This window comes from Mustela nivalis (genome assembly GCF_964662115.1).
Source record: "Mustela nivalis genome assembly, chromosome: 4".
NCBI lineage: Eukaryota > Metazoa > Chordata > Mammalia > Carnivora > Mustelidae > Mustela > Mustela nivalis.
In genome coordinates, this window is record NC_139023.1 from 140,088,473 (window position 1) to 140,109,316 (window position 20,844).

The window sequence follows — 20,844 nt, forward strand, 5'->3', positions numbered from 1 at the left end:
AGCATCTGCTTTAAGGCTGGGGTAGTGATCCTGGGGTCCTGGATAGAGTCCTCTGTCAGACTCTTTGCTCAGCAGGGAGCCTGCTACTCTCTCTGCCTGCTGCTCCCCCTTCTTGTGTGGTCTCTCTCTCTTTCTCTCTGACAGATGAATAAATAAAGTCTTTAAAAAAAAAAAATACAAGAGGGTCACCTGGGTGGTTCAGTGGGTTAAGCCTCTGCCTTCTGCTCAGGTCATGATCTCAGGTTCCTGGGATCCAGCCCCACATCAGGCTCTGCTCGGTGAGGAGCCTGCTTCCCCCTCTCCCTCTGCCTGCCTCCCTGCCTACTTGTGAGCTCTCTCTCTGTCAAATAAATAAATAAAACCTTTTTAAAAATTTAAAGAAAAAACCACAAGAAATAACAATTTAAAATCTCTCAGGTTATTTTGTGAGCCCATCTATATCAGACTCAGAGGAAGTCAACATAGTTGTACTAGAGTGGTATTCCTTTTTTTCTGTTCTTGTCAAGTTTCCTATGACATTAAGTATAAAATGAATAGTTGAAAATTAAAATAAAATAACATATTGGTGGTGGTTGCACAACTCTGAATATACTAAAAACATTTAATTGTGTACTTTAAAAGGGGAATTTTATAGCTGAAAAAGCTGTTGTTAAAAAATTAAAAACATAATTTCTAAAGTGAATATTGCTTATGAAATATCCCAGTGTTTGAGCTTTTTAAAATATTTAATTTGTCAATCCTATAGCCTTATAATTAGATATTATTCTAACTTTAGTCTTCCCAGCTCCCTCCCCACTGCTACCAACACATCTATCCTCTTTCTCTCTCTCTTTAAAAGTTTTTATATTTATCTGACAGAGGGAGACAGCGAGAGAGGGAACACAAGCAGGAGTGGGAGAGGGAGAAGCAGGCTCCCTGCTGAGCAGGGAGGCCAATGAGGGGCTTGATCCCAGGACCCTGCTTAACATCTAACCCACCCAGGTACCCCAACTATCCTCTTTCTCATGAGACCTTCATTCTCTTTAATACATCTGTGACACTGTGATTTATAATAAAAAAAAAATACATATTTACATCTTCCTCTGCGTTGCTGGTAGAGAGCTCCAAAAACCCTTGGAAATTTCCTAAGGGATGAGATCAGTAAAGGTGTCTCTTGTTATGTTAATAGTTTTGGATGCACCTAAGGATGAGGGCTAGTTGCCAGAAGAGCCAAACCTGTATTTATAGGTTGGAATTTTCTGTCCTACCTCTCTGAATCATCAATGGTCAGTGGTTGGTAATGCCCATGCAATGAAGCCTCTTTAAAAATCCAAAATGGCAAGGGAGTGCCTGGGTGGCTCAGTCAGTTAAGCCTCCAAATCTTGATTTCAGCTGACTGAAGTCCTGATCTCAGGGTCCTGGGATCTAGTTCCATGTTCAATGGAGAATCTGCTTCTCTCTCCCTCTCCCCCTCTTCCTGCTCACTCATGCACACTTTCTCTCTAAAATAAAATGAATCTTAAAAAAAATAAAAATAAAAACCCAAAATGGGAGGGTTCAGAGATCTTCCAAGTTGGTGAACACATGCAGATGTGGGGAAGCTGGTGTGTTTGGAGAGAGCATGGAGATTTTGCACCCTTTTCCCATAGCCTGCCCTATGCATCTCCTCCATCTAGTTGTTCCTGAGTTTTGTCCTTTTATAATAAATCAGTAATCTAAGTGTTAACTTACTAACTTAGTAAACTAGTAAGTAAATCAAAAGTTAACTTACTTAGTAAAGTAAGGAAAATGTTTCTCAGAGTTCTGTGACCCACTCTATCAAATTAATCCAAGGAGGGGATCATTGGGACCGCAGATCCACAGCCAGTCAGAAACAGGTGATAGTCTGGACTTGCGATTGTTGTCTGAGGTGGGGTGGCAGTCTCAAAGGATGGAGCACATCACCTGTGGGATCTGATGCTGTTCTTGGATAGGTAGTATAATAATTGAGTTCAAGGGCACCTGGGTGGCTCAGTGGCTTAAGCCTCTGCCTACAGCTCAGGTCATGATCCCAGCATCCTGGGATGGAGCCCTGAATCAGGCTGTCTGCTCAGCGGGGAGCCTGCTTCCCCCTCTCTCTCTGCCTGCTTCTCTGCCTACTTGTGATCTCTCTCTCCCTCTCTGTCAAATAAATAAATAAATAAAAATCTTTTTAAACAATTTGATTTCAATTGTAGCACATCCAGCTGGTGTCTGAGAATTGCTTGGTGTAGGAATGACATCCATCAGTGGGTTCCAGGATCATTTAACATCATTTTCTCTCAGTCTGTAAATACGTCCTGATCTCATTTCTTTTTCCTCTCAGCTGCAGCCCATGGTTGCTCATTTGAGCAACAAACTTTCTCATCTTTGATGAGAATCTCTAAACTTCCGTATAGCCTTATTCTTGTCTGACCCTTCCCAGAAAACCCTAAATCAAGTTCATTGCGCAGTATACTTTTGTGATTGTGTAGGTCCCAGTTTTTTCACTCCTCCCTGTACTGACCTTGTTCAGTCCTTCCTACACTAACTGCTTGATCATGTGACTTGCTTTGATCAAGGACATTAGCAAATGTGACTCAAGCCAATGGCTTAAAAAATGCTGGCATTGGGGCATCTGGACGGCTCAGTCAGTTAAGTGCCTGACTCTTGTTTTTGGCTCAGGTCATCAGGATCATGAGATTGAGTTCCCTCTATGCGTGGAGACTGCTTAGGATTCTAGATTCTATCTCTCCCTCTCCCTCTGCCCCACCACCCTGCTCATTTGTGTGCTCTCTCTCCCTCTAAAAAACAAAACAAAACAAACAAACAAACAAAATGCTGGCACATATGGACCTTGCTGTCTGCTCTTTAGAACACTTCTTAGTTCACTAAGAAGGCTATTAGCCTGCTGGAGAATGAGAGCTCTTTTAAAGTAGAAATAAGTAGCCCCAGTTGAGGTCTCTCCAGAACAATTGTTTTGCCAATCATTAGGCATTTGAAGAAGTCCATTCTAGACCATTTTGTCCAACTAAGCCAGCCTGGAACAAAAGAACTACCTTGCTGACATTTAGAATTGTGATGAATAATACATATTTGTTGTTTTAAGTCATGGAACGTTGAGAGAATTTGTTCTGCAGCAAAAACTAACATGCATTTTCTCTAACCTTACATTTACCCTTACCTTCGTGGCATGAGTAGGGAAAACTGCATAGCTGAGGCTAGAACTGTTAGAAATTAATCAGATCACATCTCACCTGGGTTCTTGCAGTCCCTATCAGTCCTTTACCTGTCAGCTACCTTCCCCTACTTCTCAAAATGTCTGAACATTCCAGTCCCTCACCCTGATCCTCCCATCCCCAATTCAGTCTTATCGCCTGTCATTTTTAGAAAATAAGTTTGTTGCCTGCTTGAGATAATGTGGAGTTTGCAGGCTTCAGCAAGGACTCGGGTATTTTTCTGTATAGGCTAAAAAGCCGTTGGAGATTTTTGAGCAGTGGAGTGACACTCCAACTCTTGTGTGGAAAATACAATGTAATAGAGCAAGAATAGAATTAAGAAGTTAAAAGAGGTGATGGTAGCTTGGTTTAGGGAGCTAGAGGAGGAGGTGCAAGAGGTTGAAGAATGGTGGGAACAGGACACCATTCATAGAGATTAACATGCAAATGACATCTCTGGAGTGGTGAAATGCAGTTGACCAGGGTAGAGGGATGCCTTGAAAATTCTGGTTATATTTTGAAGATAAGAACAGAGTTTGCTGGGGCGCATGGGTGGCTCAGTGGGTTAAAGCCTCTGCCTTTAGCTCAGGTCATGATCCCAGCGTCCTGGGATAGAGCCCTACACTGGGCTTTCAGCTCTGCAGGGAGCCTGCATCCTCCTGTCTTTCTCTGCCTGCCTCTCTGCCTACTTGTGATCTTTGTCTGTCAAATAAATAAATAAAATCTTAAAAAAAAAAAAAAAGAACAGAATTTGCTGATGAATTGTTGTGTGAGAATAAAAAGAGGATGCAAGGATAATCACATTGTATAATAATAATTTTTTTACATTGGTTCTTACCTGCCCTACTCCCTCTGAGCAGAAGGCAGGCTCTGTCCTAAGTACCTTTCTTTGTAAACTAGTCTTGAATGAATGAATGAATGAATGCCTCAATTAAGGGATGAATCCTGTTTGAAATTTTTACATTAGAGCAGATTACCTTTTTTCTTTGAGAAAATAGCTTTCTCCTTGCTTTTCAATTTACAAAGAGAAAGTATTGTATAATAATGAGGTTTCATTGTATTCTAGATGGGATTATTAAAAAACACCCTACACTAGTGCTTCCCCAAATACAGCCATCAGAACGATTACCAGTCAACAAACTATTACCAGTTGGCAATGAGATAAGGAGTTGTTTTTTGTTTTTGTTTTTTTTTTTTTTTTAAGATTTTATTTATTTATTTGACAGAGAGACAGCGAGAGAGGAGACACAAGCAGGGGAAGTGGGAGAGGGAGAAGCAGGCTTCCTGCTGAGCTGGGAGCAGGGACCCGGATGCTGCAGGGCTCAATCCCAGGACCCTGAGACCATGACCCCAGCCAAAGCAGACGCTCAATGAGTGAGCCACCCAGGCTCCCCAAGATAAGGATTTCTTGACAGAGTGAAGTTGTGGTTGTTTTTTTACATTTTTTTCCATAGTAAAACTTTATTAAGGAAGTAGAACGCAGATTTGCATTCTAGCTTAAGCTCCTTATCTTGTTGCCACTGGCACTTTTTATTATACTACAACAAAGGATCAGCTGGATTTTCTGAATGCTATAGAATTTTTCTTGGACATGCCAAACATAGTAGAGGCCTGGTAAATTTCTTTAAGTCCCAAGATAATCTGCAGAGTCATATAGAGGGGATGATGTATTTGAAAATGAGAACATTGTTTTTTAAAGGAATTTTTTTTTTTTTTTAGATTTTATTTATTTATTTGACAGACAGAGATCACAAGTAGGCAGAGAGGCAGACAGAGAGAAAGGACGGAGCAGGCTCCCCATGGAGCAGAGAGTCCTATGTGGGCCTGATCACAGGACCCTGAGATCATGACCTGAGCCCAAGGCAGAGGCTTTAACCCACCAAGCCACCCTGGTGCCCCCGAAAGAACTTTAAAATGTTAAAAGGCAGCAAGATATAATAGAAAGAACATGGATTTTGTACTGAGACCTGGTTTCAAATCACTGCTCTGTCACCTGCCGTGTGACTATACTGTCTTTGTTTTGTCACAGCTTGGTGGAAGTAATACCTACCTCCCTGTGGTTATTGCAAGGTTTAAGTGGCACAATATACATTAGAAGCCTAGCACAGGGCTTAGCATGTAGGCAGTGCTCAGTAACTCTTAACTCTCTTTTTCTCTTTTCCAAAACAAATATCTGCCCAGTTGCACTCTTGTCAACACCTCTCTATCATTAACCTTGTTAAATTTAAAGTGTGTTCTTGTTAGAGAAAGGGCTCCCCTGCTCACATGGTTTGTGTGGTTTGTTGTTGGGAGCAGATAGGAGGAACTTGTTCCAGGAAGCAGAGCAAGAGAACTGAGAAGGAAAATTGAGATTAAATCTGTACACAGAGGATGCCTGGGTGGCTCAGTCGGTTAAGTGTCAGCCTTTGGCTCAGGTCATGATCCCAGTCCCAGAGAGAGTCCCCTGCTCAATGGGGAGCCTGCTTCTCCCTCTCTCTCTGCTGCTCCCCCTGCTTGTGCTCTCTCTCTGGCTCTCTCTCTTGTTCTGTGTCAGATAAATAAAATCTTTAAAAATAAGTGAATAAATCCGTACATAGGGATATTAATGTCATTACAAAAACCCCGTGGTACAATCAAACTAGATTCCTTACAACTGCTATCACTAAGAACCAGACATTCAGAGGATACTCACTTTTTTTTGATACCCACACAACTGTTATTTTTGCTGTGGGGGTGCCTGGCTGGTTCATTTGGAAGAGCATGTGACTCTGGATCTCAGGGTTGTGAGTTTGAGCCCTATGTTGTGGAAGTAGAGATTAATTTAAAAAAATAATAAACTTTTAAAATAAAATAATAAGAAGATGTGGAACACTGTAATAAGTATATGAAAGGTGCTGTAAAAATAACAGACTTGGGAAAGGGAAAAGGAAAAGGGAAGCACCAGAAACCATCTTGAATGTGCTGATTTTGATTAGAAGCTTGGTTCATAAGAAATGAGTAGAATAATGGAAATGTTGATGAGCAAATTCATGTGAGCAGCTCAAGGGACCCAAGATATGATCAAAATAACTGCAAGAATCACTTTGATCTGTCAGGTAGGGGATAAATCAGTGGTCTGGGGAAGAAAGGATCTTGGTTCTAGAGAGAACTGAATCTGGGTCTGGGTGGAAACATTTTGACTAACAAGAGAGAATAGTGACTGTAAATGTCAAAGGTCAGAAACAGAGAAGGGTGTTTTTGACAAAATGGGGAGTAAACAAAGGATGATTTTAAAGAAAGTGCATTCATTTATTCATTTATGTGTTTATTTACTCATTAATGGCAGGAACAGTGAAATCAGGGGGAGAAACATAGGATCTGTCCTCAAAAATTATAGTATGCTATGGCGGTTGAATAATACAGCCTTGTATATTTGCACAGTACCTAATCTATACATGTATTCCACTCAGTGACACCTTCAAATGTTATAGTAAGACAGCAATGTGCATATTACCATAAAATCCATGTATGGTCAAGTCAAATTATAAAGACTTCAAAAACATTATGCATGTTGTTTAAATTTTTGGTCAGAATGAATATCCACATTTACACTTCCTACCTTCTACTCCCAAAATCAGTATTACAAATAGCATAGGGTCTCCTCTTCAGTAGCATGGAGAACCTTTTAAATAGGGTTTTTCAATGGTATTCACTGCAACAAAATATTTCTTGCTAATCAGATATTTATTTATGCAATTTATGCGGTTTTCTAGTTACATAGTGATTTTCTAGTTACATAGTGACCTTTATCTGCTTCATAGGTTCTTTATTTTGAGGCCCTCTCAAAAATTGTGATATTATGATATTTGCAATTAATTGACATGACTTCAGTCCCAATTTCCCCACCAACATGTAATCACAGACAAGGCACTTAATCCCTCTGAGTTTTAAGTCTCTGTAAAATGGAGCTAGTAATGCCTACCTTATTTACCACACAGGATTATTGCCATGCTCTCAGTAAAAGTAAAAAATACATAGAACAATGATTTCTTTTTAATTGCTATTATTCCAGTCCTTGAGCATATACCAGTACCCAGGGTAGTATTTAAATTGCATCTAATTTTTCTGAGCACTTTGAAAGATGAGCTCAGGCTGGATTTCTCTTTCACTCTTTTACTACCACACAACCTCATGTTTTCTATTCCTATTCCTATTTCTGCATTTTTCCTTCCTAATAATTGCTGAAATGAGAAATGGTTTAAAAATAAATGGGGCACCTGGGTGGCTCAGTGGGTTAAGCCGCTGCCTTCGGCTCAGGTCATGATCTCGGGGTCCTGGGATCGAGCCCCGTATCAGGCTCTCTGCTCAGCAGGGAGCCTGCTTCCCTCTCTCTCTCTCTCTCTCTCTGCCTGCCTCTCCGTCTATTTGTGATCTCTCTCTGTCAAATAAATAAATTTAAAAAAAAATAAAATAAAAAATAAAAATAATTTAAGCCCCTGGTAGTTATACTGAAAGTACTGAGAAAACAGTAGAAGCTTTTCTTATATTATAGTAATGGGAAAGAAAACTAGCATTAGGGAAGTCCTGATCTAGTAGTAGAATTATTTACCTTATCTCACTAATCTTGTTTAGTCCTCACAATATTGTAGGATAAGATTGTTCTTGAGGAAATATGACTCAGTTGTTTAGTGACTTGCCCCAAATCACAGCCCTAAGTGTGGAGCTGGGATTCAAACCCAAGTTTGATCACCAAAATTAACTTTTTTCCTCTAACAAATCCCCAAGTGCAGTTGATTATGCTGGTTTGGAGTCCATGTTTTAAGAACCACTGGGCAAGACTCATGTATTTATCACCTAGAATCTATAATGTAAAATTCAATATTGGATTGGAAACCTAGGATATACTGGCTAGGGAGCAACTCAGGTTACCCCTCTTGAAACACAGTAAAAAACAAGGAATAGAGAAAAGAAAATTAAAATGGTAAGTGTAAATCTAATCCAATAGCATTACATGTGAATGGTATAACCAATCCAGTAAAAAGGCAGACAATGTCAGACTGGATATAAAAAATCCCATTGGGGTGCCTGGATGGCTCAGTTGGTTAAGAGTCTGCCTTCAGCTTGGGTTATAATCCCAGGGTCCTGGGGTTGAGTTTTGCTTCTCCCTCTCCCTCTGCCTGCTGCTCTCCCTGCTTCTGGTCTCTCTCTCTCTGTCAAATAAATAAAAATAATCTTTTTTAAAATTAAAAAAAAATAAATCCAACTATATATTGTCAACAGGACATATACTTTAGATTCCAAGATACAAATAGAAAGTAAAAGAATGAAAAAGCTTATATCATGCAAACAACAAAAGAAAGTTGGAGTTGATTTTACTACTGTCAGACAAAAGAGATTTAAAAATCAATTAACAAAAAATTTTCTTTGAGATTAAGAGGGACATTTTATTTTTTTTTTAAAGATTTTATTTATTTATTTGACAGAGAGAAATCACAAGTAGGCAGAGAGGCAGGCAGAGAGAGAGAGGAGGAAGCAGGCTCCCCGCTGAGCAGAGAGCCCGATGCGGGACTCGATCCCAGGACCCTGAGATCATGACCTGAGCCGAAGGCAGCGGCTTAACCACTGAGCCACCCAGGCGCCCAAGAGGGACATTTTATAATGAATGTCAGGAAGCTATAACAATTGTAACCATGCATACATCTAACAACAGATTGCCAAAATGCATTAAGCAAAAACTTATAGAAATGAAGGGAGAGTTCATTGTACAATATAGTTGGAGACTTCAATACTCTATTTTCAAAAATGGATAGAAGAATTGGATAAAAGCCAGCCACAAAATAGAAGACTTAAACAATGCTATAAACCAACTAGCTCTAATGGACATCCATAGAGCCCTTCAGGATAGACCATATGCTGAGCCATAAAAACAAACAAATACATTGAAGAGGATAGAAATAATGCAAAGTATGTTTTCCCACAAGAATGGAAAGAAAATGGAAATTGAAATCAGTAGCAGAAAGAATTCAGGGAAATTCACAAGTATGTTGAAATTAAACAACACACTCATAAATACCCAAAAGGTTAAAGAAGAAAGCAAAATGGAAATTAAAAAATACTGTGAGGGAGCCTGGCTGGGTCAGTTGCTAGAACATCCAACTCTTGATTTCAAGGGTGTGAGTTTAAGCCCTCAGGCTTGAGTTCAACCCCAGGAAACTGAGTGTGGAGCCTCCTTGAGAGAAAGGAAGGAATGAAGAAAGAGAAAGAAAGGAAGAAAGAAAATACTCCGAGATGAATGAAAATGAAAGCACAAATGAAACTTATAGGATGCAGCTAAAACAGTGTTTAGAAGATAACTTATATCTGAATATGTGTATATTAAAGAAGAAAGATCTTAATCAGTAACTTAACCTTCCATCTTAAGACACTGGCAAAGGAAGAGCAAACTAAATAGTTAGCAAGCAGATGAAATGAAGTAATACACATTAGAGACAAGATGAATGAAATAGAGAATAGAAAAATAATAAAAACAAAACAAAAGCTGGTCCTTTGACAAGATCAAAAACTGAAAAACCCTGGAGCTCCTGGGTGGCTCAGTCAGTTAAGCGTCCTACTGTTGATTTCTGCTCAGATCATGATCTCAGGGTCCTGGGATTGAGCTTCACATTGGGCTCTGTGCTCAGTGGGGAATCTGCTTGAGGATTCTCTCCTCTCTCTTGATGCCCCCCTTCTCAAATAAATAAATAAACAACAACAACTAAAAAAAAAAAAAAAATCCCTGACAGCTAGTATCCAAAAACTGTAAAGAACTTATCAAACTCAACACCCCATGAACAAATAATCCAATAAAAAAATGGCAGAAGAGGGGTGCCTGGATGGCTCAGTGGGTTAAAGCCTCTACCTTCAACTCAGGTCATGATCCCAGGGTGCCGGGATTGAGCCCTGCATCGGGCTCTCTGCTCAGCAGGGAGACTGCTTCCCTTCCTCTCTCTCTGCCTACTTGTGATCTATGTCTGTCAAATAAATAAATAAAATCTTTTTAAAAAATGGGCAGAAGACATGAATAGATATTTCTCCAAAGAATATATCCAAATGGCCAACAGACACATGAAAAAATGCTCAACATCACTTGGCATCAGGGAAATACAAATCCAAACCACAATGAGATCCCACCTCACACCAGTCAGAATGGCTAAACTTAACAAGTCAGGAAATGACAGAAGTTGGTGGGAATGTGGAGACAGGTGAGCCCTCTTACACTGTTGGTGGGAATGCAAGCTGGTGCAGCCACTCTAGAAAACAGTGTGGAGGTTCCTCAAAAAGTTGAAAACAGAGCTACCCTATGACCCAGCAATTACTCCAAAGATACAAATACCCCAAAATACTTTCGGGTATTTACCCCAAAGATACAAATGTAGTGATATGAATGGGCATCTGCATCCCAGTGTTTACAGCAGCAATGTCCACAGAGGTCAAACTATGGAAAGAGCCCAGAAGTCCATCGACAGATGAATGGATAAAGAAGATGTGGTATATTGGGGAGCCTGGGTGGCTCAGTGGGTTAAGAACTCTGCCTTCGGCTCGGGTCATGATCTCAGGGTCCTGGGATCGAGCCCCACATCGGGGGTCTCTGCTCAGCGGGGAGCCTGCTTCCCCTTCTCTCTCTGCCTGCCTCTCTGCCTACTTGTAATCTCTGTCTGTCAAATAAATAAATAAAATCTTAAAAAAAAAAAGAAGATGTGGTATATATATACAATGTAATACCGCTTAGCAATGAAAGAAAGAAAGAGAAATTTGCCATTTGGAACAATGTGGATAGAATTAAAAGGTATTATGCTCAGTGAAATAAGTCAATCAGAGAAATACAATTATCATTTGATCTTTCTCATATGTGGAATTTAAGAAACAAAACAGGATCATAGAGGAAGGCAGGGAAAAAATAAGACTAAATTAGAGAGGGAGACAAACCATAAAAGACTCTAAATCACAGGAAACAAACTTTGCAAGACATACTGGCAATTTCCCAAAATGTTAGATATAGATTTCCCTATGACCTGGCAATTCCATTCCTGGGTATGTCATTTAAAGAATTTAAAAAAGGTGTTCAAACAAAAGATTGCTCCCAAGTATTCATAGTGCCACTATTCACAATAGCCAAAAGGTGGAAAGAACCCAAATAGTGTTTCAACAAATAAGTAGATAAACAAAAGGTGGTAGATCCATACAGTAGAATATTATTCAGCCATAAAAAAGAGTGGTGCATGCTACAGCATTCATGAACATTACAAACATTATTCTAAGTGAAGGAATTCAGACATATATTACATGATTCCATTTATTGAAATAACCAGCACTTCCAAATCTTTAAAGACAGAAAACAGATTAGTGGTTCCCCAGGGCAGGGAGAGCAAGGGTGGGTAGAGTAAATACGTCCCACAATAATAATTATAAAAAGACAAAACTCATATACCTACCATCCAGTTTAAGACAAATGTCAAATACAAAGAAGCAAACTGACTTCAACAATCAAAATGGGTTTCTAGATGTTAAAAAAAAAAAAAAGCAAGTTAGAGCCTTTTACTTCATATGGTACACCAGGTACCAAAATATACAGTTCAGAGTTCCTTTGATCAGGTGTAGGAAGCCAAGTAAATTTATTGAGCAACAAAGTGACATAATCAGAACTGTACTTTAGGAAATCCATCTGGCACTACAAGGTTGGTTGGTGGGTGATGGACTACAGGCATGGACTTCTTGTAATGGTCGGAGACTTTTGAGACTTTAAGGTGGGTGTGGTGGGAATAGAAAGAAATATATGAATGCCTGTATTTGCCCTTTGGTCTTCTTTTGTATCTACTGCACCAGCGATCCAATTTCTGTAGTAGCAGCAGTTAGCAGACCAGAGCAGTATCCTTCTAGGTATAGGCAAATCTAGAGCCTCCCCAAGGAAAACATCAGACCAGGAAATAGGCAGTCTGTAATGATTTTATTGTTAAGCAACGAGTTGACAATGTTTGCTTTCTTAGTCTGTCTCCAACGAGCCTAAGATAAGCAACAGCCATTATTTACTGATTATTTGCTAAGTGAATTATACATATTTGTGGGTTAGCTCATTTCACTCTTTTTTATAAGCCTGGGAAGTGAGTACTACTTTTGTCCCATCTTATGGGTGAGGGAACTGGGGTTCAGAGAGAATAAGAAACTTGCCCTTTAGGGTAAGGAGAATTGGACTTCACACTTGACTCTGAAGTCTGTGCTCTTAAGAAGGAAGAAAGGAAGGGATTCTAAAATTGAGAAGCATGGTGTTTTTGCTATTCTAATTATGTCTTTTCCATCTGAGTTTATTGTATTTCAGAAGGACCAGGGTAAATTCACTTTCTAGATGTTCAGACTTCTTTTTTTCCATCAGTCCTTTGGGGACTCACAAAAAAGAGTTTATATACATCTCTCCTAAGAATGTAAAGCTTTTGCCTTAAAGTCTGAGAAGGATAAACCCTCCGAGTAAGATCACGCTCCTGACATGGGGGTGAAGACCTCAACCAAAGATTTGGACTTTTACCGGGCTGAGTATTAGAGCAGAGGTAGGAACTGAAACAGGAAAGCAGAAACTAGATGGTCAGGAGGAGGAACTACAGGTACTTGGCTGGGAGCCACTCTGTTGTTTTCTTAAGAATTCATTTCAAGGCCCTCCTAGAAGGAAAAGAAAAAGACGACCTCTGCACCCTAGAGACTGATGACCTAGACACTAAAGCTGAAAATAAATGAGCCTTATCTTAATAGAAGATTATCTAGGTTCCTATTACTCTTTTTGTTCATTTCCCTCTTGTTATACCCTCAGCCATTGGTGAAATGTCATTTGAATGTTTCAATCTGATTTATCTAGGCCACAGGGAGTTGAGAGCTCTGCCCCCTTTAGACCAGAGGCTAAAAGTGAAGAGTATATCCCCTTGAGGCCGGGTAGGTGGTGGCAGCATTGTGACCTCCCAAAGGGAAGGTAAAACTCAGACATCACAGTTGGGGGTTAAGCAGCCCAGACACTTCTTACCATTATCTATGGGATAGTCTCCTTCCCTCCACCACCTGTTAAAGAGGTGCAGAGGTATAATTTGTATAAGGACCTCAGAACATTCTTCACCCATTTGGCTTAGGACAATGTTTTTCAAAGCGCATTAGTAGGTCATCAAATCAACTCACTGGGTGTCAATCAGCACTTACTTTTAAATGAAATGAATAAAAACTATCACTTAGAAGGTTTAACTATTGTTTCATGAGCTTTTGTTTCAGTTTTAAAAATACAAAGTGTGTGTTTGCGTAAAATGTGGATCTCACTGTGGGTTATGATCAGAATAGTTTTAAAACCACTGTGACAAGTATACATCTAACAAAATCCATTAATCAAGGGGAAAAAAGGAGGTTCTTACAATTCACTGTATTTTTCTTTCACTTTAGAATTTGCACATGCAGGGATTTTCCCCTTTAACACATGTAAAAAATAATTCCCTTAAAAAATTATTTTGGGTGCTTTCATTCAGGAATTAGGCACTGTTTAATAATTCACAGGTCAACACCTTTGGCGTGCCAGGGATGAAGATACAAATGAGTTTAGGGGTGCCTGGGTGGCTCAGTGGGTTAAGCCTCTCTGCCTTTGGCTCAGGTCATGATCTCAGGGTCCTGAGATTGAGCCCCACCTGGGGCTCTCTGCTCAGCAGGGAGCCTGCTTTCCCCTTTCTCTCTGCCTGCCTCTCTGCCTACTTGTGATCTCTCTGTCAAGTAAAGAAATAAAATAATAAAATTAAAAACAAACAAACAAATGAGTTTAGGTGCCTGGAAATCATGATCTTTGGTGGGAATTGAACTTCTTTAACCTCTTTACTTCTTTTAAGAGTGAAAGGTTTAGGCTTTCCTCTGCTGCATCTGTGGCACGATTCAGCCAGGCCTTTTGATGGACAGGGACACTGTGACTCTTCACCTGAAAGACCACCATTTGTAATCTCAGAGACAATGAACTACTATTTATAATCCCTCACTGCCTGGTCCCTGAGTCTTTATTGTGATGCTAGATAAACTCAAATGACACTGCATAATTTTACTGTCTGTCTTTCTGGAATCAAGAGAAGGTCACAATGCCCCTCTCATACCCTCTGCTGCCTCGAGTTCAATAGTATGTATTTATAGCATTAATTCTGAACTTAATCATGCTGAATTAAATGTGACTAAACTGTTTCATATGTGTATGCCATAGTTCATGTGTATCTATTTCTCTCCTAGACATTTTTCATCATTTTATATGTTGGTTTACAAGCCAGCAGGGCAAATATCCATTTCCCTCAGTTATGGCTTCATGGCTTGAGGGGAAAAAAAGAGCTCTTTACCAAAACAGATGCGCAAATGATTAACTGATACATCTTTAGTTATACCATACAAAAATTTTAACTTACAATAACATGTAGACAACTTACGGAGAAACTAAGGAAATCCCAACAAAAGCAAAAATCTGCGTAAATAGATGATATAAATAACTGACCCTGAAATTTAATCCACCCCAGATGACTAGTCTGAACTAGTCATAGTTTATTCTATTGCCTTACCAAGAACTGATTACAAATTTTCAGCCGACCAACTGTGCCAAGGGTCATAGAAATATCTCCTCCTAAGAGTGGTCTTCTTTCTCTGGATGTTGGCATGTCTAGGTTGTGATGCCAGGAATTTCTGAACCATCTCTCTGTTGCCTGAGGATGAAGCTGTTACCTATAAGGTGAAGCTCTTACCTGATAGATGTTGAAATAAAGAGATGGAAGAACCCTGGGTCTTTTCTGGCTTAGTCATGCAACTGCATCTATCTCTGATCCTTCCTATGAATCCCCTTGTTAAACGACATAATACATTTCCTTATTGTATGGGTAGTATTGATAGTATGAGTGGGGTTTGGTAATTATTTATAGTCAAAGCATTCCGACTGAGCTACTAAATGTTAGCACCACTTGGTAACATTGATTTTCCCCCAGATGCTGATAGAATGCTTTCTTCAACTTATCCCATATTTTCCAGTGTAGTTTGAGAACACTCTGGGGAATGTACATGGCTCCAGAATTTTAGAGACTCTCCCAGACACCCATCCTTCAATGTCTTGTCAGGATTCATTTCTGTCAGAAGCTACTATTCTCTTCCTTTCTGCCAGGTACCCCATTGACTTCCACTGCACATCCAGGCCAGGTTTGAGAATCCTTAACAGGAAGCACATAAAAGTTCTTTCCTTAATATAAAGCATATAAAGGTGTTAAGGTCCTGCTTTCTACTTTGTTTTTGACTGTTGCTTCAGCTCTTCTTAAGTTCTGAACTCTTTTGACTAGACGACTTGGAATAGATTTCTGCCTTCATTTGGCCTTTCTCCCCTGTGTGACGACACAAGTTAGACTTTCTCCAAGTTTACCGGAAAGAGCTCCCTTCTTATTTAAGCCTCATCTGCTTACTCAAATTCCTGTTCTATTCCTTCTCTGGCTTTTGGTATCTTCATGTTTATTTAAAGGATGTTAAAATGTATTTACAAGAAGGAAATGAACAATCCAAAGTATAAGTATTTTAACAGGAGTGACTACAACAGTGGTTCATAGTGTCTTTATGCCCATTTTCTTTTTTGAGTTAAGGAGAATTTATAAGCTGTTAATTTTGTATGCTCCACATGAACTGTTGTAAAAGTTGCAGATGCATATTGAATTCAGTAGTTTGGGTTGTTTGTTTTTTTTTAAACTACCAAAAATTCCAAAGAGAGAAGAGAAATTAGCCAGAAAGGTGAACTTCAAGAGCAGCTTTTATTAAAATATCATTAGTAACAGTTCAGTATATAAAGTTAAAGACTTCTTTAATATAGCCTCTTGTCATTTATAGACATCAGTCCATTAACCTAAGTAATCACCTCTGTTTTCAGGTCCACTTAGTAAGTTTAGGGGTAAGCACAGAGTTTTCTTTGGCTTGTGCTTATAAAATAATGTCTTGCAATCTGCTTTATGTGCACTTGCACATATTAAAAGATTCTAAATATATATCACAGAGCTTTTCCTCATATGTATTAACTATGTGAAATTTAGTTTCCTGCCCATTAAGATATTTTTTGTTTTAATTATCAGTTAAGCTCTCATATTCTTCTTGTATTACACTCCTGAATTACTTTCCTACCTGCTATAAAATTCATTATATGTTAGGAAAACATTATTCTGGAACTAGATCTCTAAAGGCTTTTTTAAAAAGCAATTTATCATCAAAGTTAAAAAAAAAAAAAAAAAAGTCTTTTTAGGGCACCTGGATGGCTCAGTGGGTTAAAGCCTCTGTCTTCGGCTCAGGTCATGATCCTGGGGTCCTGGGATGGAGCCCCGTATTGGGCTCTCTGCTCAGCAGGGAGCCTGCTGCCCCCCCACCCTGGTCCCTTACCTGCTTCTCTGCCTACTTGTGATCTCTGTCTGTCAAATAAATAAATAAAGCCTTTAAAAAAAAAGTTTTTTCTAAGACTAGTATCAAGAAACTAAAAAGACAACCCAAAGAATGGGAGAAAATATTTGCAAATTGTATATGATAAGGGACTTATCCAGAATATATTAAAAATCTGTACAGTCAGTAACAAAAAGGCAAATAACCCATTTAAAAATGGACAAAGTATTCAAATAAACATTTCTCCAAAGAAAATATACAGGTTTCCCAAACTATCTGAAAGGAAAGCATTCCTATGAAATCATTTGTAAGCCAAATTGTCATAAAACAAAGAAGCAATTACCATTAATTTATTTAGAGAAAGAATTTGTAAAGATTTTATATAGGTATGCCTGGCTGGCTCAGTTGGAAGAGCGTGGGACTCTTGATCTTGGGATTATGAGTTTGAGCCCCACGTTGGGTGTAGAGATTACTTAAAAATAAAATCTTTTATTAAAAAAATTTTTTTAAATTAAAAAATTTTAAAAGATTTTACTTAAAATCTTTTATTTAAAATTTTTTTTAATTTTTAAAAGATTTTATTTAAAATTTTTTATTTTTTTAAAAATTTAAATTAAAATTTTTTTTAATTTTTAAAAGATTTTATTTTTAAGTAATCTCTATGCCCAACGTGGGGCTCAAACTCATAATCCCAAGATCAAGAGTCCCACGCTCTTCCAACTGAGCCAGCCAGGCACACCTATATGGAGAATTTCTTGAGTCCAAATACCCCAAGAAAACCTCTCCTATTTCGGCTTTTCTGATACCTTAGGACACATTTTGCAAAAAGATGCACAAAAGAGAGGTAAAGCATAGGTGCTCACAGGCATGGTTCAGAGCTGTGGCAGCTTGATGGTGAGATGTTGAATGTAGTTCCCAGGGAAGGAACTTGGTTATGCTGCTCTTGCCGCTGAGGGTGTGCTCTGCCTCCATAACGGCTCACTGCAAAACATGACAAATGTTATTTTTGCTTTTTGCCTTTTTACATAAAAGCAAAAATCCTTTCCAGATTTCTTTTGGTTAGTGAAAACAGGTATGAATGTAGAACTTTCATAAAAGCAGACCAACTGACTTAACTTGAGGATATCTGTACAAATGACCAACAAGGACATGAAAAGATGCTCAACATCATTAGTCATTAGGGAAATACAAATCAAAACAAAATCAAAATGAGATATCCTTTCACACCCAGTAGGATGGGTGACTATACTAAAAAAGACAGATAGTAACAAATGTTGGTGAGGATTTGGAGAAATTGGAACCCTCATATATTGCTGGCATGACTGTAAAATGGTGCAGCCACTTGGGAAACCATTCTTCAAGTGGTTAAACAGAGAGTTGCTATATGAGCTAGCAATTCCACTTCTAGGTGTGTACCTAAGGGAATTGAAAACATGTGTCCACACAAAACTTGTACACAAGTGCTCATAGAAGAGCATTATTCTTAATAGCCAACTTCAGTGAAAACAATAGAAATGCCTCTCAACTAATAAGATAAACAAAATTAAGTGTATCCATACAAAGGAATAATATAGGGTCATGTTAAGTACAGAATATTTGTGCCCACACCCAGATTCCTATGTTAAAGCCCTTACCCCTATTGTGATATTAGGAGGTGGGGCTTTTGAGAAGTAATTAGGTTTAGATCAGGTCATAACAGTAGAGCCCCCATAATGGAATTAGTGCCCTTATCAGAAAAGGAAGAGGGGCGCCTTGGTAGCTCAGTTGATTAAGTGTCTGACTTTAGCTCAGGTCATGGGGTCCTAGGATTGAGCCCGGTATCAGGCTCCACATTCAGTGGGGAGTTTACTTTTACCTCTTCCTCTGTCCCTCTCTGCTGTGCCCCACCCACAAGCCTCAGGTAAATAAATAAAATCTTAAAAAGAAAAAAGCAAAGGAAGAAGCCCTGGAGCTTCCTCTCTCCACCACAGAAAGATATAGTGAAAAGGTGGCCAACTGCAAGCTAGGAAGAGGGCTCTCACCAAGAATCAAATCTGGTCAACACCTTGATCTTGGACTTCACAGCCTCCAGAATGATAAGAAATAAATGTCTGTTGGTTAAGCCATCCAGCCTGTGGCATTTTGTATTGCACCCCAAGCTGACTAAGACAGGTCATAAAAAGGAATGAAGAATCGATATGTGCTATACCCATGGATGAAGTTTGCAAAGATTACATTAAAGAAAAAAAAGCCAGACAAGGAAGTCCACATGTATGATTTTATTTACTTATTTATTTATTTTTAAAAGATTCTATTTATTTATTTATCTGAGAGAGAGTGCACAAGCAAGGGGAGCAGCAGCAGGAATCCTGACGTGGGGCTGAGCAGGGAACCTAATGCAGGGCTTAATTCCAGGACCCTGGGAACATGACCTGAGCAGTCATCTGACTGACTGAGCCACCCAGGTGTCCCTGTATGATTCTATTTATATGAAATTTCCAAGATAGGCAAATTTAAAGAGTTGAAAAATGAATTAATGTTTGCCAGGAGCTGCAGAGAGACAAAGGAAAAATGGATATGGGGTTTCTTTGGGGGATGAAAATGTTCTAAAATTGGATAATGGTATGGTGATTAACTCTGAATATACTAAAAATTGCTGAATTGCACACTATAAAAGGGTGAATTGTATGATATGTGAATTATAACTCAAAAAATTTTTGATTTTTTATCTATTTGGGGTCCTATTATTATAAGAAAACTTTTTTTTTTAAAGATATTTTATTTATTTGACACAGAGAGACAGCAAGAGAAGGAATACAAGCAGGGCGAGTGGGAGAGGGAGAAACAGGCTTCCTGCTTAGCAGGAAGTCTTATGTGGACTCCACCCTGGCACCTTGGGATCATAATCTGACCTAAAGGCAGATGTTTAACATCTGAGCCACCCAGACACCCCTATAAGAAAACTTCAATTTCACAAATACATTCTGAATCAAGGTAAGGAGTATATAGAAAAACATCAATAGTCAACAATGATTAGTCATATCCAAATTTATATTATACTCTCTCAAATATTTTCCCCATGATTTACAAACACATTTGTTTCCCCTGACATACTATTCTCTGCGCTGAAATAACAACTACCTCTAGAGATCTCTTAAAATGTCCTTGAGGAGGTAAAGGGTACAACTAAAGTAATAGCCCATCTATTGCCACTGACTCAGGGTAAAGTCAAAATTAGTACTCATATTTTTTAAAAAGATTTTTTTTTTTATTTGACAGGCAGAGATCATAAGTAGACAGAGAGACAGGCAGAGAGAGAGGGAGGAAGCAGGCTCCCCTCTGAGCAGAGAGCCTGATGTGGGCCTCAATCCCAGGACCCTGGGATCATGACCTGAGCCAAAGGCTTTAACTCACTGAGTCACCCAGGCACCCCAAATTGGGAAAGATTTAAAAGATTGATAATATCCAGTGTGGAAGAGAGTGTTTAGAAATAATCACTCTCATTTCCTGATGGTGAGAGAATGTAAACATATGATTGTTTTGGATGGTAATATGCAATGTTGACTACAGTTTTAAATATATATATCCTCTGATTCAGCAATTCCATTAAAAGAATTTATTTGGAGAAATATTTTTACAAGTGCATGAAGATGTAAGTATAAGAATAGTCACTGCAAATTTATTCATAATAATGTAAATTGGAAACAACTTAAATATCCACACAAGGGGTAACATGTAGTAGTCCAAGATTATTCCTTAGGTGAAAAAAAAACTGGCTTAAATAGTATGTATTGGAAGAATAGGTGACTGCATTTCTGAAAAATTAATATTTATATGATTTTATATAAACTGAGTACATAATAGGTGCTCATTAAATATGTAGGTTAGGTTAGAACAAATTAATATGCAGGTTAAAATGTACATTTAAAATCTATCAAATCATGGTAGACTTTTCTAAATTATAATTTTTGAAATATTTGAATTTCTTATAGAGATCATATGAATTATAATCCAAAAAATAATATCTGCTCTTTTTTTTTTTTTTAAAGATTAGTGACTTTAGGGGTACCTGAGTGTCTCAGTCAGTTAAACATCCCACACTTGATTTCCAAGCAGGTACTTCAGGTTGTGATATAAGGATCATGAGATCAGCCCTGCTTTGGCCTCAGAGCAGAGTCGACTTGTCCCTCTCCCTACGCCTCCTCCCTCCCCTACCTGTGTGCAGGGTCTCTCTCTTGCAAATAAATAAATAAATAAATAAATAAAATCCTTAAAGATTAGTGACTTTAGGGGA